At 46.7% G+C, this 21,750-nt stretch overlaps 17 non-coding genes across 17 annotated transcripts; all 17 read right to left on the minus strand.

Annotated features, from left to right (window-relative positions):
• Window positions 1-78: 78 nt before the first annotated feature.
• On the minus strand, window positions 79-166 carry trnay-gua (transfer RNA tyrosine (anticodon GUA)). Its single transcript is given in 2 exon segments — window positions 79-114; window positions 130-166. It is a non-coding gene; the product is annotated as a tRNA-Tyr (tRNA).
• A 1,460-nt stretch (window positions 167-1,626) lies between these two features.
• trnar-acg (transfer RNA arginine (anticodon ACG)) lies at window positions 1,627-1,699 on the minus strand. Its single transcript has one exon. It is a non-coding gene; the product is annotated as a tRNA-Arg (tRNA).
• Window positions 1,700-2,030: 331 nt separating this feature from the next.
• trnay-gua (transfer RNA tyrosine (anticodon GUA)) lies at window positions 2,031-2,118 on the minus strand. The gene is given in 2 exon segments: window positions 2,031-2,066; window positions 2,082-2,118. It is a non-coding gene; the product is annotated as a tRNA-Tyr (tRNA).
• Window positions 2,119-2,242: 124 nt separating this feature from the next.
• On the minus strand, window positions 2,243-2,314 carry trnae-uuc (transfer RNA glutamic acid (anticodon UUC)). The gene has a single exon. It is a non-coding gene; the product is annotated as a tRNA-Glu (tRNA).
• Window positions 2,315-3,530: 1,216 nt separating this feature from the next.
• On the minus strand, window positions 3,531-3,603 carry trnar-acg (transfer RNA arginine (anticodon ACG)). The gene has a single exon. It is a non-coding gene; the product is annotated as a tRNA-Arg (tRNA).
• A 379-nt stretch (window positions 3,604-3,982) lies between these two features.
• trnay-gua (transfer RNA tyrosine (anticodon GUA)) lies at window positions 3,983-4,070 on the minus strand. Its single transcript is given in 2 exon segments — window positions 3,983-4,018; window positions 4,034-4,070. It is a non-coding gene; the product is annotated as a tRNA-Tyr (tRNA).
• Window positions 4,071-7,412: 3,342 nt separating this feature from the next.
• Window positions 7,413-7,485, minus strand: trnar-acg (transfer RNA arginine (anticodon ACG)). The gene has a single exon. It is a non-coding gene; the product is annotated as a tRNA-Arg (tRNA).
• Window positions 7,486-8,052: 567 nt separating this feature from the next.
• On the minus strand, window positions 8,053-8,124 carry trnae-uuc (transfer RNA glutamic acid (anticodon UUC)). The gene has a single exon. It is a non-coding gene; the product is annotated as a tRNA-Glu (tRNA).
• A 3,764-nt stretch (window positions 8,125-11,888) lies between these two features.
• Window positions 11,889-11,976, minus strand: trnay-gua (transfer RNA tyrosine (anticodon GUA)). Its single transcript is given in 2 exon segments — window positions 11,889-11,924; window positions 11,940-11,976. It is a non-coding gene; the product is annotated as a tRNA-Tyr (tRNA).
• Window positions 11,977-13,397: 1,421 nt separating this feature from the next.
• Window positions 13,398-13,470, minus strand: trnar-acg (transfer RNA arginine (anticodon ACG)). Its single transcript has one exon. It is a non-coding gene; the product is annotated as a tRNA-Arg (tRNA).
• Window positions 13,471-14,477: 1,007 nt separating this feature from the next.
• Window positions 14,478-14,550, minus strand: trnar-acg (transfer RNA arginine (anticodon ACG)). Its single transcript has one exon. It is a non-coding gene; the product is annotated as a tRNA-Arg (tRNA).
• Window positions 14,551-14,897: 347 nt separating this feature from the next.
• Window positions 14,898-14,985, minus strand: trnay-gua (transfer RNA tyrosine (anticodon GUA)). Its single transcript is given in 2 exon segments — window positions 14,898-14,933; window positions 14,949-14,985. It is a non-coding gene; the product is annotated as a tRNA-Tyr (tRNA).
• Window positions 14,986-15,109: 124 nt separating this feature from the next.
• trnae-uuc (transfer RNA glutamic acid (anticodon UUC)) lies at window positions 15,110-15,181 on the minus strand. The gene has a single exon. It is a non-coding gene; the product is annotated as a tRNA-Glu (tRNA).
• Window positions 15,182-18,486: 3,305 nt separating this feature from the next.
• trnar-acg (transfer RNA arginine (anticodon ACG)) lies at window positions 18,487-18,559 on the minus strand. The gene has a single exon. It is a non-coding gene; the product is annotated as a tRNA-Arg (tRNA).
• Window positions 18,560-18,914: 355 nt separating this feature from the next.
• Window positions 18,915-19,002, minus strand: trnay-gua (transfer RNA tyrosine (anticodon GUA)). The gene is given in 2 exon segments: window positions 18,915-18,950; window positions 18,966-19,002. It is a non-coding gene; the product is annotated as a tRNA-Tyr (tRNA).
• Window positions 19,003-20,423: 1,421 nt separating this feature from the next.
• trnar-acg (transfer RNA arginine (anticodon ACG)) lies at window positions 20,424-20,496 on the minus strand. Its single transcript has one exon. It is a non-coding gene; the product is annotated as a tRNA-Arg (tRNA).
• Window positions 20,497-21,503: 1,007 nt separating this feature from the next.
• On the minus strand, window positions 21,504-21,576 carry trnar-acg (transfer RNA arginine (anticodon ACG)). Its single transcript has one exon. It is a non-coding gene; the product is annotated as a tRNA-Arg (tRNA).
• Between the last annotated feature and the right edge of the window lie 174 nt (window positions 21,577-21,750).

Raw genomic sequence — 21,750 nt, forward strand, 5'->3', positions numbered from 1 at the left:
GCGAATTCAAGCTCTGCTGACAGCTGTGAGAAAGCCAGCTCCAAGCCAAAACATTGGTGGGAACATGAAAAAAACACCTCCTTCGAGCCGGAGTTGAACCAGCGACCTAAGGATGGCCAACACTCCAACCTACAGTCCTCCGCTCTACCAGCTGAGCTATCGAAGGGGCTAAAGGCTAGTCAGAACCTCGACATATCAGGGTTCTGTAGCTCTACTGCTGGCCAAAAAGTCACTTCTGGTGCAGGAAGATTTGCTGGATCAGAACCTCGACATATCAGGGTTCTGTAGCTCTACTGCTGGCCAAAAAGTCACTTCTGGTGCAGGAAGATTTGCTGGATTTTTGAGGAGGGAAGCAAAAAGGAGCATGCATTCCCATACCGGGAGTTGAACCCGGGCCGCCTGGGAGAAAACCAGGAATCCTAACCACTAGACCATATGGGATTTGGACACTTTAAACTGGCCATGGGCTTCTGGCGCACTTTCCATACATGTGGTCAGCGTGGGCGAAGGACCTTGTAGTGGCCTGTTGCTTTAGTTCTGTGACTGTAACAATGTGATAATAATTTGGCAAAACAAGAATTATGCAAAAGGACGGTTTTCTGAATTATATAGTGTTGTATGCATTCAGGGAATCTGTTTTTTCACTCAACCCGGGTGTTCAGTGTATTTGGGCAGATTCCTGTGATTGCAGAATTGATTCCTCAAACTGGTAATTAAGCTCTTGTCCAAGTGAAAATACTCGTGTCATCCATTTGAAAACACACACGGCAACCTTTATCTAGAGGAAAAACTGGAGTCAACCCCTGGCTGCGTACAAGAAAACCAGGAATCCTAACTGCTAGACCATATGGGAACTGGCCAGCTTTAACTGGCCACAAGCTTGTGGGCCACTTTCCATAAATGTGGCCAGTGTGGGCGCAGGGTTTTGTAGTGGCCTGTTGCTTTTGGTGTGTGACTGTAACAATGTGATAATAATTTGGCAATACAAGAATCATCCGAAGGGACGGTTTACTGAAATATATAGTGTTGCATGCATTCAAGGGACATGTTTGTTGACTCACACATGGTTCAGTTTTTTGGCCAGAATCCTGTGATTGCTGAATTTATACCTCGAACTGGTAATTAAGGTCTTGTCCAGGTGAAAATACTTGTGTCATGCATCTGAAAACACACATGGCAACCGTTATCTAGAGGAAAAACTGCCTATCGTCGGTCTGTCAAGGTACAAAACTGACATGTTGTGAGGTTAATAATGAAAGTGAGACCAATTTTTAATATGCTGATTATTCGCTCGTTCAGTTTAATGCAGATTACAAATTATTCTCAATGTCCAGGTGGCAATTAGTGATAAGGCTTCAAAATGGCAAGCCTGTGACATCAAAACCACATGGCATTGCACCCTTCAAAGTAGTAAAGCGGTTACAGAGTAGCGATGAAATTGTTCATTCTAGAATCAACTGGCCCACCAGCCTGCATTTTGTGAGACGAATGGCAATACCAAAGCATGTCCGTGTCTCCCCTAGACATCGGAATAGGTGTGCAGAATGTGCCTTTTTTTGGAAAAAATAGAAGAATGCCTAGAGAGTTGCCTTTTGTTTTGGACTTTGGAGAAAAACAAGCACAGAGCGAGCCAGCCAGGAGTCGAACCTAGAATCTTCTGATCCGTAGTCAGACGCGTTATCCATTGCGCCACTGGCCCACCAAAAGTAAAGACCCCCGATTGTTACAGACTTGTTGGTTTTCGATGTGACGGTGGCAAGCATTGATGTCTGCTCATTCTCACCTTGTTATCAGGAGAACAGACTACCAGCCCTGCAGCCCACCAGCCCACGAGCCCTCCAGCCCTCCCTGGTGGTCTAGTGGTCTAGTGGTTAGGATTCGCCGCTCTCACCGCCGCGGCCCGGGTTCGATTCCAGGTCAGGGAAAGCTCTTTTGCCTTCCAATTGTGGACTGCGAATTCAAGCTCTGCTGACAGCTGTGAGAAAGCCAGCTCCAAGCCAAAACATTGGTGGGAACATGAAAAAAACACCTCCTTCGAGCCGGAGTTGAACCAGCGACCTAAGGATGGCCAACACTCCAACCTACAGTCCTCCGCTCTACCAGCTGAGCTATCGAAGGGGCTAAGGGCTAGTCAGAACCTCGACATATCAGGGTTCTGTAGCTCTACTGCTGGCCAAAAAGTCACTTCTGGTGCAGGAAGATTTGCTGGATTTTTGAGGAGGGAAGCAAAAAGGAGTATGCATTCCCATACCGGGAGTTGAACCCGGGCCGCCTGGGTGAAAACCAGGAATCCTAACCGCTAGACCATATGGGATTTGGACACTTTAAACTGGCCATGGGCTTCTGGCGCACTTTCCATACATGTGGTCAGCGTGGGCGAAGGACCTTGTAGTGGCCTGTTGCTTTAGTTCTGTGACTGTAACAATGTGATAATAATTTGGCAAAACAAGAATTATGCAAAAGGACGGTTTTCTGAATTATATAGTGTTGTATGCATTCAGGGAATCTGTTTTTTCACTCAACCCGGGGGTTCAGTGTATTTGGGCAGATTCCTGTGATTGCAGAATTGATTCCTCAAACTGGTAATTAAGCTCTTGTCCAAGTGAAAATACTCGTGTCATCCATTTGAAAACACACACGGCAACCTTTATCTAGAGGAAAAACTGGAGTCAACCCCTGGCTGCGTACAAGAAAACCAGGAATCCTAACTGCTAGACCATATGGGAACTGGCCAGCTTTAACTGGCCACAAGCTTGTGGGCCACTTTCCATAAATGTGGCCAGTGTGGGCGCAGGGTTTTGTAGTGGCCTGTTGCTTTTGGTGTGTGACTGTAACAATGTGATAATAATTTGGCAATACAAGAATCATCCGAAGGGACGGTTTACTGAAATATATAGTGTTGCATGCATTCAAGGGACATGTTTGTTGACTCACACATGGTTCAGTTTTTTGGCCAGAATCCTGTGATTGCTGAATTTATACCTCGAACTGGTAATTAAGGTCTTGTCCAGGTGAAAATACTTGTGTCATGCATCTGAAAACACACATGGCAACCGTTATCTAGAGGAAAAACTGCCTATCGTCGGTCTGTCAAGGTACAAAACTGACATGTTGTGAGGTTAATAATGAAAGTGAGACCAATTTTTAATATGCTGATTATTCGCTCGTTCAGTTTAATGCAGATTACAAATTATTCTCAATGTCCAGGTGGCAATTAGTGATAAGGCTTCAAAATGGCAAGCCTGTGACATCAAAACCACATGGCATTGCACCCTTCAAAGTAGTAAAGCGGTTACAGAGTAGCGATGAAATTGTTCTTTCTAGAATCAACTGGCCCACCAGCCTGCATTTTGTGAGACGAATGGCAATACCAAAGCATGTCCGTGTCTCCCCTAGACATCGGAATGGGTGTGCAGAATGTGCCTTTTTTTGGAAAAAATAGAAGAATGCCTAGAGAGTTGCCTTTTCTTTTGGACTTTGGAGAAAAAAAACACAACAACAAAATAAGCCGGAGAAAAACAAGCACAGAGCGAGCCAGCCAGGAGTCGAACCTAGAATCTTCTGATCCGTAGTCAGACGCGTTATCCATTGCGCCACTGGCCCACCATTAGTAAAGACCCCCGATTGTTACAGACTTGTTGGTTTTCGATGTGACGGTGGCAAGCATTGATGTCTGCTCATTCTCACCTTGTTATCAGGAGAACAGACTACCAGCCCTCCAGCCCACCAGCCCACCAGCCCACCAGCCCACGAGCCCTCCAGCCCTCCAGCCCTCCTGCCCACGAGCCCTCCAGCCCACCATCCATCCCTGGTGGTCTAGTGGTTAGGATTCGGCGCTCTCACCGCCGCGGCCCGGGTTCGATTCCCGGTCAGGGAAAGCTCTTTTGCCTTCCAATTGTGGACTGCGAATTCAAGCTCTGCTGACAGCTGTGAGAAAGCCAGCTCCAAGCCAAAACATTGGTGGGAACATGAAAAAAACACCTCCTTCGAGCTGGAGTTGAACCAGCGACCTAAGGATGGCCAACACTCCAACCTACAGTCCTCCGCTCTACCAGCTGAGCTATCGAAGGGGCTAAGGGCTAGTCAGAACCTCGACATATCAGGGTTCTGTAGCTCTACTGCTGGCCAAAAAGTCACTTCTGGTGCAGGAAGATTTGCTGGATTTTTGAGGAGGGAAGCAAAAAGGAGCATGCATTCCCATACCGGGAGTTGAACCCAAGCCGCCTGGGAGAAAACCAGGAATCCTAACCGCTAGACCATATGGGATTTGGACACTTTAAACTGGCCATGGGCTTCTGGCGCACTTTCCATACATGTGGTCAGCGTGGGCGAAGGACCTTGTAGTGGCCTGTTGCTTTAGTTCTGTGACTGTAACAATGTGATAATAATTTGGCAAAACAAGAATTATCCAAAAGGACGGTTTTCTGAATTATATAGTGTTGTATGCATTCAGGGAATCTGTTTTTTCACTCAACCCGGGGGTTCAGTGTATTTGGGCAGATTCCTGTGATTGCAGAATTGATTCCTCAAACTGGTAATTAAGCTCTTGTCCAAGTGAAAATACTCGTGTCATCCATTTGAAAACACACACGGCAACCTTTATCTAGAGGAAAAACTGGAGTCAACCCCTGGCTGCGTACAAGAAAACCAGGAATCCTAACTGCTAGACCATATGGGAACTGGCCAGCTTTAACTGGCCACAAGCTTGTGGGCCACTTTCCATAAATGTGGCCAGTGTGGGCGCAGGGTTTTGTAGTGGCCTGTTGCTTTTGGTGTGTGACTGTAACAATGTGATAATAATTTGGCAATACAAGAATCATCCGAAGGGACGGTTTACTGAAATATATAGTGTTGCATGCATTCAAGGGACATGTTTGTTGACTCACACATGGTTCAGTTTTTTGGCCAGAATCCTGTGATTGCTGAATTTATACCTCGAACTGGTAATTAAGGTCTTGTCCAGGTGAAAATACTTGTGTCATGCATCTGAAAACACACATGGCAACCGTTATCTAGAGGAAAAACTGCCTATCGTCGGTCTGTCAAGGTACAAAACTGACATGTTGTGAGGTTAATAATGAAAGTGAGACCAATTTTTAATATGCTGATTATTCGCTCGTTCAGTTTAATGCAGATTACAAATTATTCTCAATGTCCAGGTGGCAATTAGTGATAAGGCTTCAAAATGGCAAGCCTGTGACATCAAAACCACATGGCATTGCACCCTTCAAAGTAGTAAAGCGGTTACAGAGTAGCGATGAAATTGTTCATTCTAGAATCAACTGGCCCACCAGCCTGCATTTTGTGAGACGAATGGCAATACCAAAGCATGTCCGTGTCTCCCCTAGACATCGGAATGGGTGTGCAGAATGTGCCTTTTTTTGGAAAAAATAGAAGAATGCCTAGAGAGTTGCCTTTTCTTTTGGACTTTGGAGAAAAAAATAAAACAACAACAAAATAAGCCGGAGAAAAACAAGCACAGAGCGAGCCAGCCAGGAGTTGAACCTAGAATCTTCTGATCCGTAGTCAGATGCGTTATCCATTGTGCCACTGGCCCACCAAAAGTAAAGACCCCCGATTGTTACAGACTTGTTGGTTTTCGATGTGACGGTGGCAAGCATTGATGTCTGCTCATTCTCACCTTGTTATCAGGAGAACAGACTACCAGCCCTCCAGCCCTCCAGCCCTCCAGCCCACCAGCCCAGCAGCCCACGAGCCCTCCAGCCCACCATCCCTCCCTGGTGGTCTAGTGGTTAGGATTCGGCCCTCTCACCGCCGCGGCCCGGGTTCGATTCCCGGTCAGGGAAAGCTCTTTTGCCTTCCAATTGTGGACTGCGAATTCAAGCTCTGCTGACAGCTGTGAGAAAGCCAGCTCCAAGCCAAAACATTGGTGGGAACATGAAAAAAACACCTCCTTCGAGCCGGAGTTGAACCAGCGACCTAAGGATGGCCAACACTCCAACCTACAGTCCTCCACTCTACCAGCTGAGCTATCGAAGGGGCTAAGGGCTAGTCAGAACCTCGATATATCAGGGTTCTGTAGCTCTACTGCTGGCCAAAAAGTCACTTCTGGTGCAGGAAGATTTGCTGGATTTTTGAGGAGGGAAGCAAAAAGGAGCATGCATTCCCATACCGGGAGTTGAACCCGGGCCGCCTGGGTGAAAACCAGGAATCCTAACAACTAGACCATATGGGATTTGGACACTTTAAACTGGCCATGGGCTTCTGGCGCACTTTCCATACATGTGGTCAGCGTGGGCGCAGGACCTTGTAGTGGCCTGTTGCTTTAGTTCTGTGACTGTAACAATGTGATAATAATTTGGCAAAACAAGAATTATGCAAAAGGACGGTTTTCTGAATTATATAGTGTTGTATGCATTCAGGGAATCCGCTTTTTCACTCAACCCGGGGGTTCAGTGTATTTGGGCAGATTCCTGTGATTGCAGAATTGATTCCTCAAACTGGTAATTAAGCTCTTGTCCAAGTGAAAATACTCGTGTCATCCATTTGAAAACACACACGGCAACCTTTATCTAGAGGAAAAACTGGAGTCAACCCCTGGCTGCGTACAAGAAAACCAGGAATCCTAACTGCTAGACCATATGGGAACTGGCCAGCTTTAACTGGCCACAAGCTTGTGGGCCACTTTCCATAAATGTGGCCAGTGTGGGCGCAGGGTTTTGTAGTGGCCTGTTGCTTTTGGTGTGTGACTGTAACAATGTGATAATAATTTGGCAATACAAGAATCATCCGAAGGGACGGTTTACTGAAATATATAGTGTTGCATGCATTCAAGGGACATGTTTGTTGACTCACACATGGTTCAGTTTTTTGGCCAGAATCCTGTGATTGCTGAATTTATACCTCGAACTGGTAATTAAGGTCTTGTCCAGGTGAAAATACTTGTGTCATGCATCTGAAAACACACATGGCAACCGTTATCTAGAGGAAAAACTGCCTATCGTCGGTCTGTCAAGGTACAAAACTGACATGTTGTGAGGTTAATAATGAAAGTGAGACCAATTTTTAATATGCTGATTATTCGCTCGTTCAGTTTAATGCAGATTACAAATTATTCTCAATGTCCAGGTGGCAATTAGTGATAAGGCTTCAAAATGGCAAGCCTGTGACATCAAAACCACATGGCATTGCACCCTTCAAAGTAGTAAAGCGGTTACAGAGTAGCGATGAAATTGTTCATTCTAGAATCAACTGGCCCACCAGCCTGCATTTTGTGAGACGAATGGCAATACCAAAGCATGTCCGTGTCTCCCCTAGACATCGGAATGGGTGTGCAGAATGTGCCTTTTTTTGGAAAAAATAGAAGAATGCCTAGAGAGTTGCCTTTTCTTTTGGACTTTGGAGAAAAAAAACACAACAACAAAATAAGCCGGAGAAAAACAAGCACAGAGCGAGCCAGCCAGGAGTCGAACCTAGAATCTTCTGATCCGTAGTCAGACGCGTTATCCATTGCGCCACTGGCCCACCAAAAGTAAAGACCCCCGATTGTTACAGACTTGTTGGTTTTCGATGTGACGGTGGCAAGCATTGATGTCTGCTCATTCTCACCTTGTTATCAGGAGAACAGACTACCAGCCCTCCAGCCCTCCAGCCCTCCAGCCCACCAGCCCACCAGCCCAGCAGCCCACGAGCCCACGATCCCTCCCTGGTGGTCTATTGGTTAGGATTCGGCGCTCTCACCGCCGCGGCCCGGGTTCGATTCCCGGTCAGGGAAAGCTCTTTTGCCTTCCAATTGTGGACTGCGAATTCAAGCTCTGCTGACAGCTGTGAGAAAGCCAGCTCCAAGCCAAAACATTGGTGGGAACATGAAAAAAACACCTCCTTCGAGCCGGAGTTGAACCAGCGACCTAAGGATGGCCAACACTCCAACCTACAGTCCTCCGCTCTACCAGCTGAGCTATCGAAAGGGCTAAGGGCTAGTCAGAACCTCGACATATCAGGGTTCTGTAGCTCTACTGCTGGCCAAAAAGTCACTTCTGGTGCAGGAAGATTTGCTGGATTTTTGAGGAGGGAAGCAAAAAGGAGCATGCATTCCCATACCGGGAGTTGAACCCGGGCCGCCTGGGTGAAAACCAGGAATCCTAACCGCTAGACCATATGGGATCTGGACACTTTAAACTGGCCATGGGCTTCTGGCGCACTTTCCATACATGTGGTCAGCGTGGGCGCAGGACCTTGTAGTGGCCTGTTGCTTTAGTTCTGTGACTGTAACAATGTGATAATAATTTGGCAAAACAAGAATTATCCAAAAGGACGGTTTTCTGAATTATATAGTGTTGTATGCATTCAGGGAATCTGTTTTTTCACTCAACCCGGGGGTTCAGTGTATTTGGGCAGATTCCTGTGATTGCAGAATTGATTCCTCAAACTGGTAATTAAGCTCTTGTCCAAGTGAAAATACTCGTGTCATCCATTTGAAAACACACACGGCAACCTTTATCTAGAGGAAAAACTGGAGTCAACCCCTGGCTGCGTACGAGAAAACCAGGAATCCTAACTGCTAGACCATATGGGAACTGGCCAGCTTTAACTGGCCACAAGCTTGTGGGCCACTTTCCATAAATGTGGCCAGTGTGGGCGCAGGGTTTTGTAGTGGCCTGTTGCTTTTGGTGTGTGACTGTAACAATGTGATAATAATTTGGCAATACAAGTATCATCCGAAGGAACGGTTTACTGAAATATATAGTGTTGCATGCATTCAAGGGACATGTTTGTTGACTCACACATGGTTCAGTTTTTTGGCCAGAATCCTGTGATTGCTGAATTTATACCTCGAACTGGTAATTAAGGTCTTGTCCAGGTGAAAATACTTGTGTCATGCATCTGAAAACACACATGGCAACCGTTATCTAGAGGAAAAACTGCCTATCGTCGGTCTGTCAAGGTACAAAACTGACATGTTGTGAGGTTAATAATGAAAGTGAGACCAATTTTTAATCCGCAAAATTGCTGATTATTCGCTCGTTCAGTTTAATGCAGATTACAAATTATTCTCAATGTCAAGGTGGCAATTAGTGATAAGGCTTCAAAATGGCAAGCCTGTGATATCAAAACCACATGGCATTGCACCCTTCAAAGTAGTAAAGCGGTTACAGAGTAGCGATGAAATTGTTCATTCTAGAATCAACTGGCCCACCAGCCTGCATTTTGTGAGACGAATGGCAATACCAAAGCATGTCCGTGTCTCCCCTAGACATCGGAATGGGTGTGCAGAATGTGCCTTTTTTTGGAAAAAATAGAAGAATGCCTAGAGAGTTGCCTTTTCTTTTGGACTTTGGAGAAAAAAAACACAACAACAAAATAAGCCGGAGAAAAACAAGCACAGAGCGAGCCAGCCAGGAGTCGAACCTAGAATCTTCTGATCCGTAGTCAGATGCGTTATCCATTGCGCCACTGGCCCACCAAAAGTAAAGACCCCCGATTGTTACAGACTTGTTGGTTTTCGATGTGACGGTGGCAAGCATTGATGTCTGCTCATTCTCACCTTGTTATCAGGAGAACAGACTACCAGCCCTCCAGCCCTCCAGCCCTCCAGCCCTCCAGCCCACCAGCCCAGCAGCCCACGAGCCCTCCAGCCCACCATCCCTCCCTGGTGGTCTAGTGGTTAGGATTCGGCGCTCTCACCGCCGCAGCCTGGGTTCGATTCCCGGTCAGGGAAAGCTCTTTTGCCTTCCAATTGTGGAATTGTTACAGACTTGTTGGTTTTCGATGTGACGGTGGCAAGCATTGATGTCTGCTCATTCTCACCTTGTTATCAGGAGAACAGACTACCAGCCCACCAGCCCACGAGCCCTCCAGCCCACCAGCCCACCAGCCCACCAGCCCTCCTGCCCACCAGCCCACCAGCCCACGAGCCCTCCAGCCCACCATCCATCCCTGGTGGTCTAGTGGTTAGGATTCGGCGCTCTCACCGCCGCGGCCCGGGTTCGATTCCCGGTCAGGGAAAGCTCTTTTGCCTTCCAATTGTGGACTGCGAATTCAAGCTCTGTTGACAGCTGTGAGAAAGCCAGCTCCAAGCCAAAACATTAGTGGGAACATGAAAAAAAACACCTCCTTCGAGCCGGAGTTGAACCAGCGACCTACGGATGGCCAACACTCCAACCTACAGTCCTCCGCTCTACCAGCTGAGCCTACACCGCCGCAGCCCGGGTTCGATTCCCGGTCAGGGAAAGCTCTTTTGCCTTCCAATTGTGGAATTGTTACAGACTTGTTGGTTTTCGATGTGACGGTGGCAAGCATTGATGTCTGCTCATTCTCACCTTGTTATCAGGAGAACAGACTACCAGCCCTCCAGCCCACCAGCCCACCAGCCCACCAGCCCACCAGCCCACGAGCCCTCCAGCTGAATTATGAATTAAGAATTATGCAAAAGGACGGTTTTCTGAATTATATAGTGTTGTATGCATTCAGGGAATCTGTTTTTTCACTCAACCCGGGGGTTCAGTGTATTTGGGCAGATTCCTGTGATTGCAGAATTGATTCCTCAAACTGGTAATTAAGCTCTTGTCCAAGTGAAAATACTCGTGTCATCCATTTGAAAACACACACGGTAACCTTTATCTAGAGGAAAAACTGGAGTCAACCCCTGGCTGCGTACAAGAAAACCAGGAATCCTAACTGCTAGACCATATGGGAACTGGCCAGCTTTAACTGGCCACAAGCTTGTGGGCCACTTTCCATAAATGTGGCCAGTGTGGGCGCAGGGTTTTGTAGTGGCCTGTTGCTTTTGGTGTGTGACTGTAACAATGTGATAATAATTTGGCAATACAAGAATCATCCGAAGGGACGGTTTACTGAAATATATAGTGTTGCATGCATTCAAGGGACATGTTTGTTGACTCACACATGGTTCAGTTTTTTGGCCAGAATCCTGTGATTGCTGAATTTATACCTCGAACTGGTAATTAAGGTCTTGTCCAGGTGAAAATACTTGTGTCATGCATCTGAAAACACACATGGCAACCGTTATCTAGAGGAAAAACTGCCTATCGTCGGTCTGTCAAGGTACAAAACTGACATGTTGTGAGGTTAATAATGAAAGTGAGACCAATTTTTAATATGCTGATTATTCGCTCGTTCAGTTTAATGCAGATTACAAATTATTCTCAATGTCCAGGTGGCAATTAGTGATAAGGCTTCAAAATGGCAAGCCTGTGACATCAAAACCACATGGCATTGCACCCTTCAAAGTAGTAAAGCGGTTACAGAGTAGCGATGAAATTGTTCATTCTAGAATCAACTGGCCCACCAGCCTGCATTTTGTGAGACGAATGGCAATACCAAAGCATGTCCGTGTCTCCCCTAGACATCGGAATGGGTGTGCAGAATGTGCCTTTTTTTGGAAAAAATAGAAGAATGCCTAGAGAGTTGCCTTTTCTTTTGGACTTTGGAGTAAAAAAACACAACAACAAAATAAGCCGGAGAAAAACAAGCACAGAGCGAGCCAGCCAGGAGTTGAACCTAGAATCTTCTGATCCGTAGTCAGACGCGTTATCCATTGCGCCACTGGCCCACCAAAAGTAAAGACCCCCGATTGTTACAGACTTGTTGGTTTTCGATGTGACGGTGGCAAGCATTGATGTCTGCTCATTCTCACCTTGTTATCAGGAGAACAGACTACCAGCCCTCCAGCCCTCCAGCCCTCCAGCCCACCAGCCCAGCAGCCCACGAGCCCTCCAGCCCACCATCCCTCCCTGGTGGTCTAGTGGTTAGGATTCGGCGCTCTCACCGCCGCGGCCCGGGTTCGATTCCCGGTCAGGGAAAGCTCTTTTGCCTTCCAATTGTGGACTGCGAATTCAAGCTCTGCTGACAGATGTGAGAAAGCCAGCTCCAAGCCAAAACATTGGTGGGAACATGAAAAAAACACCTCCTTCGAGCCGGAGTTGAACCAGCGACCTAAGGATGGCCAACACTCCAACCTACAGTCCTCCGCTCTACCAGCTGAGCTATCGAAGGGGCTAAGGGCTAGTCAGAACCTCGACATATCAGGGTTCTGTAGCTCTACTGCTGGCCAAAAAGTCACTTCTGGTGCAGGAAGATTTGCTGGATTTTTGAGGAGGGAAGCAAAAAGGAGCACGCATTCCCATACCGGGGAGTTGAACCCGGGCCGCCTGGGAGAAAACCAGGAATCCTAACCGCTAGACCATATGGGATCTGGACACTTTAAACTGGCCATGGGCTTCTGGCGCACTTTCCATACATGTGGTCAGCGTGGGCGCAGGACCTTGTAGTGGCCTGTTGCTTTAGTTCTGTGACTGTAACAATGTGATAATAATTTGGCAAAACAAGAATTATCCAAAAGGACGGTTTTCTGAATTATATAGTGTTGTATGCATTCAGGGAATCTGTTTTTTCACTCAACCCGGGGGTTCAGTGTATTTGGGCAGATTCCTGTGATTGCAGAATTGATTCCTCAAACTGGTAATTAAGCTCTTGTCCAAGTGAAAATACTCGTGTCATCCATTTGAAAACACACACGGCAACCTTTATCTAGAGGAAAAACTGGAGTCAACCCCTGGCTGCGTACAAGAAAACCAGGAATCCTAACTGCTAGACCATATGGGAACTGGCCAGCTTTAACTGGCCACAAGCTTGTGGGCCACTTTCCATAAATGTGGCCAGTGTGGGCGCAGGGTTTTGTAGTGGCCTGTTGCTTTTGGTGTGTGACTGTAACAATGTGATAATAATTTGGCAATACAAGAATCATCCGAAGGGACGGTTTACTGAAATATATAGTGTTGCATGCATTCAAGGGACATGTTTGTTGATTCACACATGGTTCAGTTTTTTGGCCAGAATCCTGTGATTGCTGAATTTATACCTCGAACTGGTAATTAAGGTCTTGTCCAGGTGAAAATACTTGTGTCATGCATCTGAAAACACACATGGCAACCGTTATCTAGAGGAAAAACTGCCTATCGTCGGTCTGTCAAGGTACAAAACTGACATGTTGTGAGGTTAATAATGAAAGTGAGACCAATTTTTAATCCGCAAAATTGCTGATTATTCGCTCGTTCAGTTTAATGCAGATTACAAATTATTCTCAATGTCCAGGTGGCAATTAGTGATAATGCTTCAAAATGGCAAGCCTGTGACATAAAAACCACATGGCATTGCACCCTTCAAAGTAGTAAAGCGGTTACAGAGTAGCGATGAAATTGTTCTTTCTAGAATCAACTGGCCCACCAGCCTGCATTTTGTGAGACGAATGGCAATACCAAAGCATGTCCGTGTCTCCCCTAGACATCGGAATGGGTGTGCAGAATGTGCCTTTTTTTGGAAAAAATAGAAGAATGCCTAGAGAGTTGCCTTTTCTTTTGGACTTTGGAGAAAAAAAACACAACAACAAAATAAGCCGGAGAAAAACAAGCACAGAGCGAGCCAGCCAGGAGTCGAACCTAGAATCTTCTGATCCGTAGTCAGACGCGTTATCCATTGCGCCACTGGCCCACCATTAGTAAAGACCCCCGATTGTTACAGACTTGTTGGTTTTCGATGTGACGGTGGCAAGCATTGATGTCTGCTCATTCTCACCTTGTTATCAGGAGAACAGACTACCAGCCCTCCAGCCCACCAGCCCTCCAGCCCACCAGCCCACCAGCCCACCAGCCCAACAGCCCTCCAGCCCTCCTGCCCACCAGCCCACGAGCCCTCCAGCCCATATGGGAACTGGCCAGCTTTAACTGGCCACAAGCTTGCGGGCCACTTTCCATAAATGTGGCCAGTGTGGGCGCAGGGTTTTGTAGTGGCCTGTTGCTTTTGGTGTGTGACTGTAACAATGTGATAATAATTTGGCAATACAAGAATCATCCGAAGGGACGGTTTACTGAAATATATAGTGTTGCATGCATTCAAGGGACATGTTTGTTGACTCACACATGGTTCAGTTTTTTGGCCAGAATCCTGTGATTGCTGAATTTATACCTCGAACTGGTAATTAAGGTCTTGTCCAGGTGAAAATACTTGTGTCATGCATCTGAAAACACACATGGCAACCGTTATCTAGAGGAAAAACTGCCTATCGTCGGTCTGTCAAGGTACAAAACTGACATGTTGTGAGGTTAATAATGAAAGTGAGACCAATTTTTAATATGCTGATTATTCGCTCGTTCAGTTTAATGCAGATTACAAATTATTCTCAATGTCCAGGTGGCAATTAGTGATAAGGCTTCAAAATGGCAAGCCTGTGACATCAAAACCACATGGCATTGCACCCTTCAAAGTAGTAAAGCGGTTACAGAGTAGCGATGAAATTGTTCATTCTAGAATCAACTGGCCCACCAGCCTGCATTTTGTAAGACTGCATGTCCGTGTCTCCCCTAGACATCGGAATGGGTGTGCAGAATGTGCCTTTTTTTGGAAAAAATAGAAGAATGCCTAGAGAGTTGCCTTTTCTTTTGGACTTTGGAGAAAAAAAACACAACAACAAAATAAGCCGGAGAAAAACAAGCACAGAGCGAGCCAGCCAGGAGTCGAACCTAGAATCTTCTGATCCGTAGTCAGACGCGTTATCCATTGCGCCACTGGCCCACCAAAAGTAAAGACCCCCGATTGTTACAGACTTGTTGGTTTTCGATGTGACGGTGGCAAGCATTGATGTCTGCTCATTCTCACCTTGTTATCAGGAGAACAGACTACCAGCCCTCCAGCCCTCCAGCCCACCAGCCCAGCAGCCCACGAGCCCTCCAGCCCACCATCCCTCCCTGGTGGTCTAGTGGTTAGGATTCGGCGCTCTCACCGCCGCGGCCCGGGTTCGATTCCCGGTCAGGGAAAGCTCTTTTGCCTTCCAATTGTGGACTGCGAATTCAAGCTCTGCTGACAGCTGTGAGAAAGCCAGCTCCAAGCCAAAACATTGGTGGGAACATGAAAAAAACACCTCCTTCGAGCCGGAGTTGAACCAGCGACCTAAGGATGGCCAACACTCCAACCTACAGTCCTCCGCTCTACCAGCTGAGCTATCGAAGGGGCTAAGGACTAGTCAGAACCTCGACATATCAGGGTTCTGGAGCTCTACTGCTGGCCAAAAAGTCACTTCTGGTGCAGGAAGAATTGCTGGATTTTTGAGGAGGGAAGCAAAAAGGAGCATGCATTCCCATACCGGGAGTTGAACCCGGGCCGCCTGGGTGAAAACCAGGAATCCTAACCGCTAGACCATATGGGATCTGGACACTTTAAACTGGCCATGGGCTTCTGGCGCACTTTCCATACATGTGGTCAGCGTGGGCGCAGGACCTTGTAGTGGCCTGTTGCTTTAGTTCTGTGACTGTAACAATGTGATAATAATTTGGCAAAACAAGAATTAATCCAAAAGGACGGTTTTCTGAATTATATAGTGTTGTATGCATTCAGGGAATCTGTTTTTTCACTCAACCCGGGGGTTCAGTGTATTTGGGCAGATTCCTGTGATTGCAGAATTGATTCCTCAAACTGGTAATTAAGCTCTTGTCCAAGTGAAAATACTCGTGTCATCCATTTGAAAACACACACGGCAACCTTTATCTAGAGGAAAAACTGGAGTCAACCCCTGGCTGCGTACGAGAAAACCAGGAATCCTAACTGCTAGACCATATGGGAACTGGCCAGCTTTAACTGGCCACAAGCTTGTGGGCCACTTTCCATAAATGTGGCCAGTGTGGGCGCAGGGTTTTGTAGTGGCCTGTTGCTTTTGGTGTGTGACTGTAACAATGTGATAATAATTTGGCAATACAAGTATCATCCGAAGGAACGGTTTACTGAAATATATAGTGTTGCATGCATTCAAGGGACATGTTTGTTGACTCACACATGGTTCAGTTTTTTGGCCAGAATCCTGTGATTGCTGAATTTATACCTCGAACTGGTAATTAAGGTCTTGTCCAGGTGAAAATACTTGTGTCATGCATCTGAAAACACACATGGCAACCGTTATCTAGAGGAAAAACTGCCTATCGTCGGTCTGTCAAGGTACAAAACTGACATGTTGTGAGGTTAATAATGAAAGTGAGACCAATTTTTAATCCGCAAAATTGCTGATTATTCGCTCGTTCAGTTTAATGCAGATTACAAATTATTCTCAATGTCCAGGTGGCAATTAGTGATAAGGCTTCAAAATGGCAAGCCTGTGATATCAAAACCACATGGCATTGCACCCTTCAAAGTAGTAAAGCGGTTACAGAGTAGCGATGAAATTGTTCATTCTAGAATCAACTGGCCCACCAGCCTGCATTTTGTGAGACGAATGGCAATACCAAAGCATGTCCGTGTCTCCCCTAGACATCGGAATGGGTGTGCAGAATGTGCCTTTTTTTGGAAAAAATAGAAGAATGCCTAGAGAGTTGCCTTTTCTTTTGGACTTTGGAGAAAAAAAACACAACAACAAAATAAGCCGGAGAAAAACAAGCACAGAGCGAGCCAGCCAGGAGTCGAACCTAGAATCTTCTGATCCGTAGTCAGATGCGTTATCCATTGCGCCACTGGCCCACCAAAAGTAAAGACCCCCGATTGTTACAGACTTGTTGGTTTTCGATGTGACGGTGGCAAGCATTGATGTCTGCTCATTCTCACCTTGTTATCAGGAGAACAGACTACCAGCCCTCCAGCCCTCCAGCCCTCCAGCCCTCCAGCCCTCCAGCCCACCAGCCCAGCAGCCCACGAGCCCTCCAGCCCACCATCCCTCCCTGGTGGTCTAGTGGTTAGGATTCGGCGCTCTCACCGCCGCAGCCTGGGTTCGATTCCCGGTCAGGGAAAGCTCTTTTGCCTTCCAATTGTGGAATTGTTACAGACTTGTTGGTTTTCGATGTGACGGTGGCAAGCATTGATGTCTGCTCATTCTCACCTTGTTATCAGGAGAACAGACTACCAGCCCACCAGCCCACCAGCCCACCAGCCCTCCTGCCCACCAGCCCACCAGCCCACGAGCCCTCCAGCCCACCATCCATCCCTGGTGGTCTAGTGGTTAGGATTCGGCGCTCTCACCGCCGCGGCCCGGGTTCGATTCCCGGTCAGGGAAAGCTCTTTTGCCTTCCAATTGTGGACTGCGAATTCAAGCTCTGTTGACAGCTGTGAGAAAGCCAGCTCCAAGCCAAAACATTGGTGGGAACATGAAAAAAAACACCTCCTTCGAGCCGGAGTTGAACCAGCGACCTACGGATGGCCAACACTCCAACCTACAGTCCTCCGCTCTACCAGCTGAGCCTACACCGCCGCAGCCCGGGTTCGATTCCCGGTCAGGGAAAGCTCTTTTGCCTTCCAATTGTGGAATTGTTACAGACTTGTTGGTTTTCGATGTGACGGTGGCAAGCATTGATGTCTGCTCATTCTCACCTTGTTATCAGGAGAACAGACTACCAGCCCTCCAGCCCACCAGCCCACCAGCCCACGAGCCCTCCAGCTGAATTATGAATTAAGAATTATGCAAAAGGACGGTTTTCTGAATTATATAGTGTTGTATGCATTCAGGGAATCTGTTTTTTCACTCAACCCGGGGGTTCAGTGTATTTGCGCAGATTCCTGTGATTGCAGAATTGATTCCTCAAACTGGTAATTAAGCTATTGTCCAAGTGAAAATACTCGTGTCATCCATTTGAAAACACACACGGTAACCTTTATCTAGAGGAAAAACTGGAGTCAACCCCTGGCTGCGTACAAGAAAACCAGGAATCCTAACTGCTAGACCATATGGGAACTGGCCAGCTTTAACTGGCCACAAGCTTGTGGGCCACTTTCCATAAATGTGGCCAGTGTGGGCGCAGGGTTTTGTAGTGGCCTGTTGCTTTTGGTGTGTGACTGTAACAATGTGATAATAATTTGGCAATACAAGAATCATCCGAAGGGACGGTTTACTGAAATATATAGTGTTGCATGCATTCAAGGGACATGTTTGTTGACTCACACATGGTTCAGTTTTTTGGCCAGAATCCTGTGATTGCTGAATTTATACCTCGAACTGGTAATTAAGGTCTTGTCCAGGTGAAAATACTTGTGTCATGCATCTGAAAACACACATGGCAACCGTTATCTAGAGGAAAAACTGCCTATCGTCGGTCTGTCAAGGTACAAAACTGACATGTTGTGAGGTTAATAATGAAAGTGAGACCAATTTTTAATATGCTGATTATTCGCTCGTTCAGTTTAATGCAGATTACAAATTATTCTCAATGTCCAGGTGGCAATTAGTGATAAGGCTTCAAAATGGCAAGCCTGTGACATCAAAACCACATGGCATTGCACCCTTCAAAGTAGTAAAGCGGTTACAGAGTAGCGATGAAATTGTTCATTCTAGAATCAACTGGCCCACCAGCCTGCATTTTGTGAGACGAATGGCAATACCAAAGCATGTCCGTGTCTCCCCTAGACATCGGAATGGGTGTGCAGAATGTGCCTTTTTTTGGAAAAAATAGAAGAATGCCTAGAGAGTTGCCTTTTCTTTTGGACTTTGGAGTAAAAAAACACAACAACAAAATAAGCCGGAGAAAAACAAGCACAGAGCGAGCCAGCCAGGAGTCGAACCTAGAATCTTCTGATCCGTAGTCAGACGCGTTATCCATTGCGCCACTGGCCCACCAAAAGTAAAGACCCCCGATTGTTACAGACTTGTTGGTTTTCGATGTGACGGTGGCAAGCATTGATGTCTGCTCATTCTCACCTTGTTATCAGGAGAACAGACTACCAGCCCTCCAGCCCTCCAGCCCTCCAGCCCACCAGCCCAGCAGCCCACGAGCCCTCCAGCCCACCATCCCTCCCTGGTGGTCTAGTGGTTAGGATTCGGCGCTCTCACCGCCGCGGCCCGGGTTCGATTCCCGGTCAGGGAAAGCTCTTTTGCCTTCCAATTGTGGACTGCGAATTCAAGCTCTGCTGACAGATGTGAGAAAGCCAGCTCCAAGCCAAAACATTGGTGGGAACATGAAAAAAACACCTCCTTCGAGCCGGAGTTGAACCAGCGACCTAAGGATGGCCAACACTCCAACCTACAGTCCTCCGCTCTACCAGCTGAGCTATCGAAGGGGCTAAGGGCTAGTCAGAACCTCGACATATCAGGGTTCTGTAGCTCTACTGCTGGCCAAAAAGTCACTTCTGGTGCAGGAAGATTTGCTGGATTTTTGAGGAGGGAAGCAAAAAGGAGCACGCATTCCCATACCGGGGAGTTGAACCCGGGCCGCCTGGGTGAAAACCAGGAATCCTAACCGCTAGACCATATGGGATCTGGACACTTTAAACTGGCCATGGGCTTCTGGCGCACTTTCCATACATGTGGTCAGCGTGGGCGCAGGACCTTGTAGTGGCCTGTTGCTTTAGTTCTGTGACTGTAACAATGTGATAATAATTTGGCAAAACAAGAATTATCCAAAAGGACGGTTTTCTGAATTATATAGTGTTGTATGTATTCAGGGAATCTGTTTTTTCACTCAACCCGGGGGTTCAGTGTATTTGGGCAGATTCCTGTGATTGCAGAATTGATTCCTCAAACTGGTAATTAAGCTCTTGTCCAAGTGAAAATACTTGTGTCATCCATTTGAAAACACACACGGCAACCTTTATCTAGAGGAAAAACTGGAGTCAACCCCTGGCTGCGTACAAGAAAACCAGGAATCCTAACTGCTAGACCATATGGGAACTGGCCAGCTTTAACTGGCCACAAGCTTGTGGGCCACTTTCCATAAATGTGGCCAGTGTGGGCGCAGGGTTTTGTAGTGGCCTGTTGCTTTTGGTGTGTGACTGTAACAATGTGATAATAATTTGGCAATACAAGAATCATCCGAAGGGACGGTTTACTGAAATATATAGTGTTGCATGCATTCAAGGGACATGTTTGTTGATTCACACATGGTTCAGTTTTTTGGCCAGAATCCTGTGATTGCTGAATTTATACCTCGAACTGGTAATTAAGGTCTTGTCCAGGTGAAAATACTTGTGTCATGCATCTGAAAACACACATGGCAACCGTTATCTAGAGGAAAAACTGCCTATCGTCGGTCTGTCAAGGTACAAAACTGACATGTTGTGAGGTTAATAATGAAAGTGAGACCAATTTTTAATCCGCAAAATTGCTGATTATTCGCTCGTTCAGTTTAATGCAGATTACAAATTATTCTCAATGTCCAGGTGGCAATTAGTGATAATGCTTCAAAATGGCAAGCCTGTGACATCAAAACCACATGGCATTGCACCCTTCAAAGTAGTAAATCGGTTACAGAGTAGCGATGAAATTGTTCTTTCTAGAATCAACTGGCCCACCAGCCTGCATTTTGTGAGACGAATGGCAATACCAAAGCATGTCCGTGTCTCCCCTAGACATCGGAATGGGTGTGCAGAATGTGCCTTTTTTTGGAAAAAATAGAAGAATGCCTAGAGAGTTGCCTTTTCTTTTGGACTTTGGAGAAAAAAAACACAACAACAAAATAAGCCGGAGAAAAACAAGCACAGAGCGAGCCAGCCAGGAGTCGAACCTAGAATCTTCTGATCCGTAGTCAGACGCGTTATCCATTGCGCCACTGGCCCACCATTAGTAAAGACCCCCGATTGTTACAGACTTGTTGGTTTTCGATGTGACGGTGGCAAGCATTGATGTCTGCTCATTCTCACCTTGTTATCAGGAGAACAGACTACCAGCCCTCCAGCCCACCAGCCCACCAGCCCACCAGCCCACCAGCCCAACAGCCCAACAGCCCTCCAGCCCTCCTGCCCACCAGCCCACGAGCCCTCCAGCCCATATGGGAACTGGCCAGCTTTAACTGGCCACAAGCTTGCGGGCCACTTTCCATAAATGTGGCCAGTGTGGGCGCAGGGTTTTGTAGTGGCCTGTTGCTTTTGGTGTGTGACTGTAACAATGTGATAATAATTTGGCAATACAAGAATCATCCGAAGGGACGGTTTACTGAAATATATAGTGTTGCATGCATTCAAGGGACATGTTTGTTGACTCACACATGGTTCAGTTTTTTGGCCAGAATCCTGTGATTGCTGAATTTATACCTCGAACTGGTAATTAAGGTCTTGTCCAGGTGAAAATACTTGTGTCATGCATCTGAAAACCCACATGGCAACCGTTATCTAGAGGAAAAACTGCCTATCGTCGGTCTGTCAAGGTACAAAACTGACATGTTGTGAGGTTAATAATGAAAGTGAGACCAATTTTTAATATGCTGATTATTCGCTCGTTCAGTTTAATGCAGATTACAAATTATTCTCAATGTCCAGGTGGCAATTAGTGATAAGGCTTCAAAATGGCAAGCCTGTGACATCAAAACCACATGGCATTGCACCCTTCAAAGTAGTAAAGCGGTTACAGAGTAGCGATGAAATTGTTCATTCTAGAATCAACTGGCCCACCAGCCTGCATTTTGTAAGACTGCATGTCCGTGTCTCCCCTAGACATCGGAATGGGTGTGCAGAATGTGCCTTTTTTTGGAAAAAATAGAAGAATGCCTAGAGAGTTGCCTTTTCTTTTGGACTTTGGAGAAAAAAAACACAACAACAAAATAAGCCGGAGAAAAACAAGCACAGAGCGAGCCAGCCAGGAGTCGAACCTAGAATCTTCTGATCCGTAGTCAGACGCGTTATCCATTGCGCCACTGGCCCACCAAAAGTAAAGACCCCCGATTGTTACAGACTTGTTGGTTTTCGATGTGACGGTGGCAAGCATTGATGTCTGCTCATTCTCACCTTGTTATCAGGAGAACAGACTACCAGCCCTCCAGCCCTCCAGCCCACCAGCCCAGCAGCCCACGAGCCCTCCAGCCCACCATCCCTCCC

The sequence above is a fragment of the Carassius gibelio genome, chromosome A11, assembly GCF_023724105.1.
Source record: "Carassius gibelio isolate Cgi1373 ecotype wild population from Czech Republic chromosome A11, carGib1.2-hapl.c, whole genome shotgun sequence".
Taxonomy (NCBI): Eukaryota; Metazoa; Chordata; class Actinopteri; order Cypriniformes; family Cyprinidae; genus Carassius; species Carassius gibelio.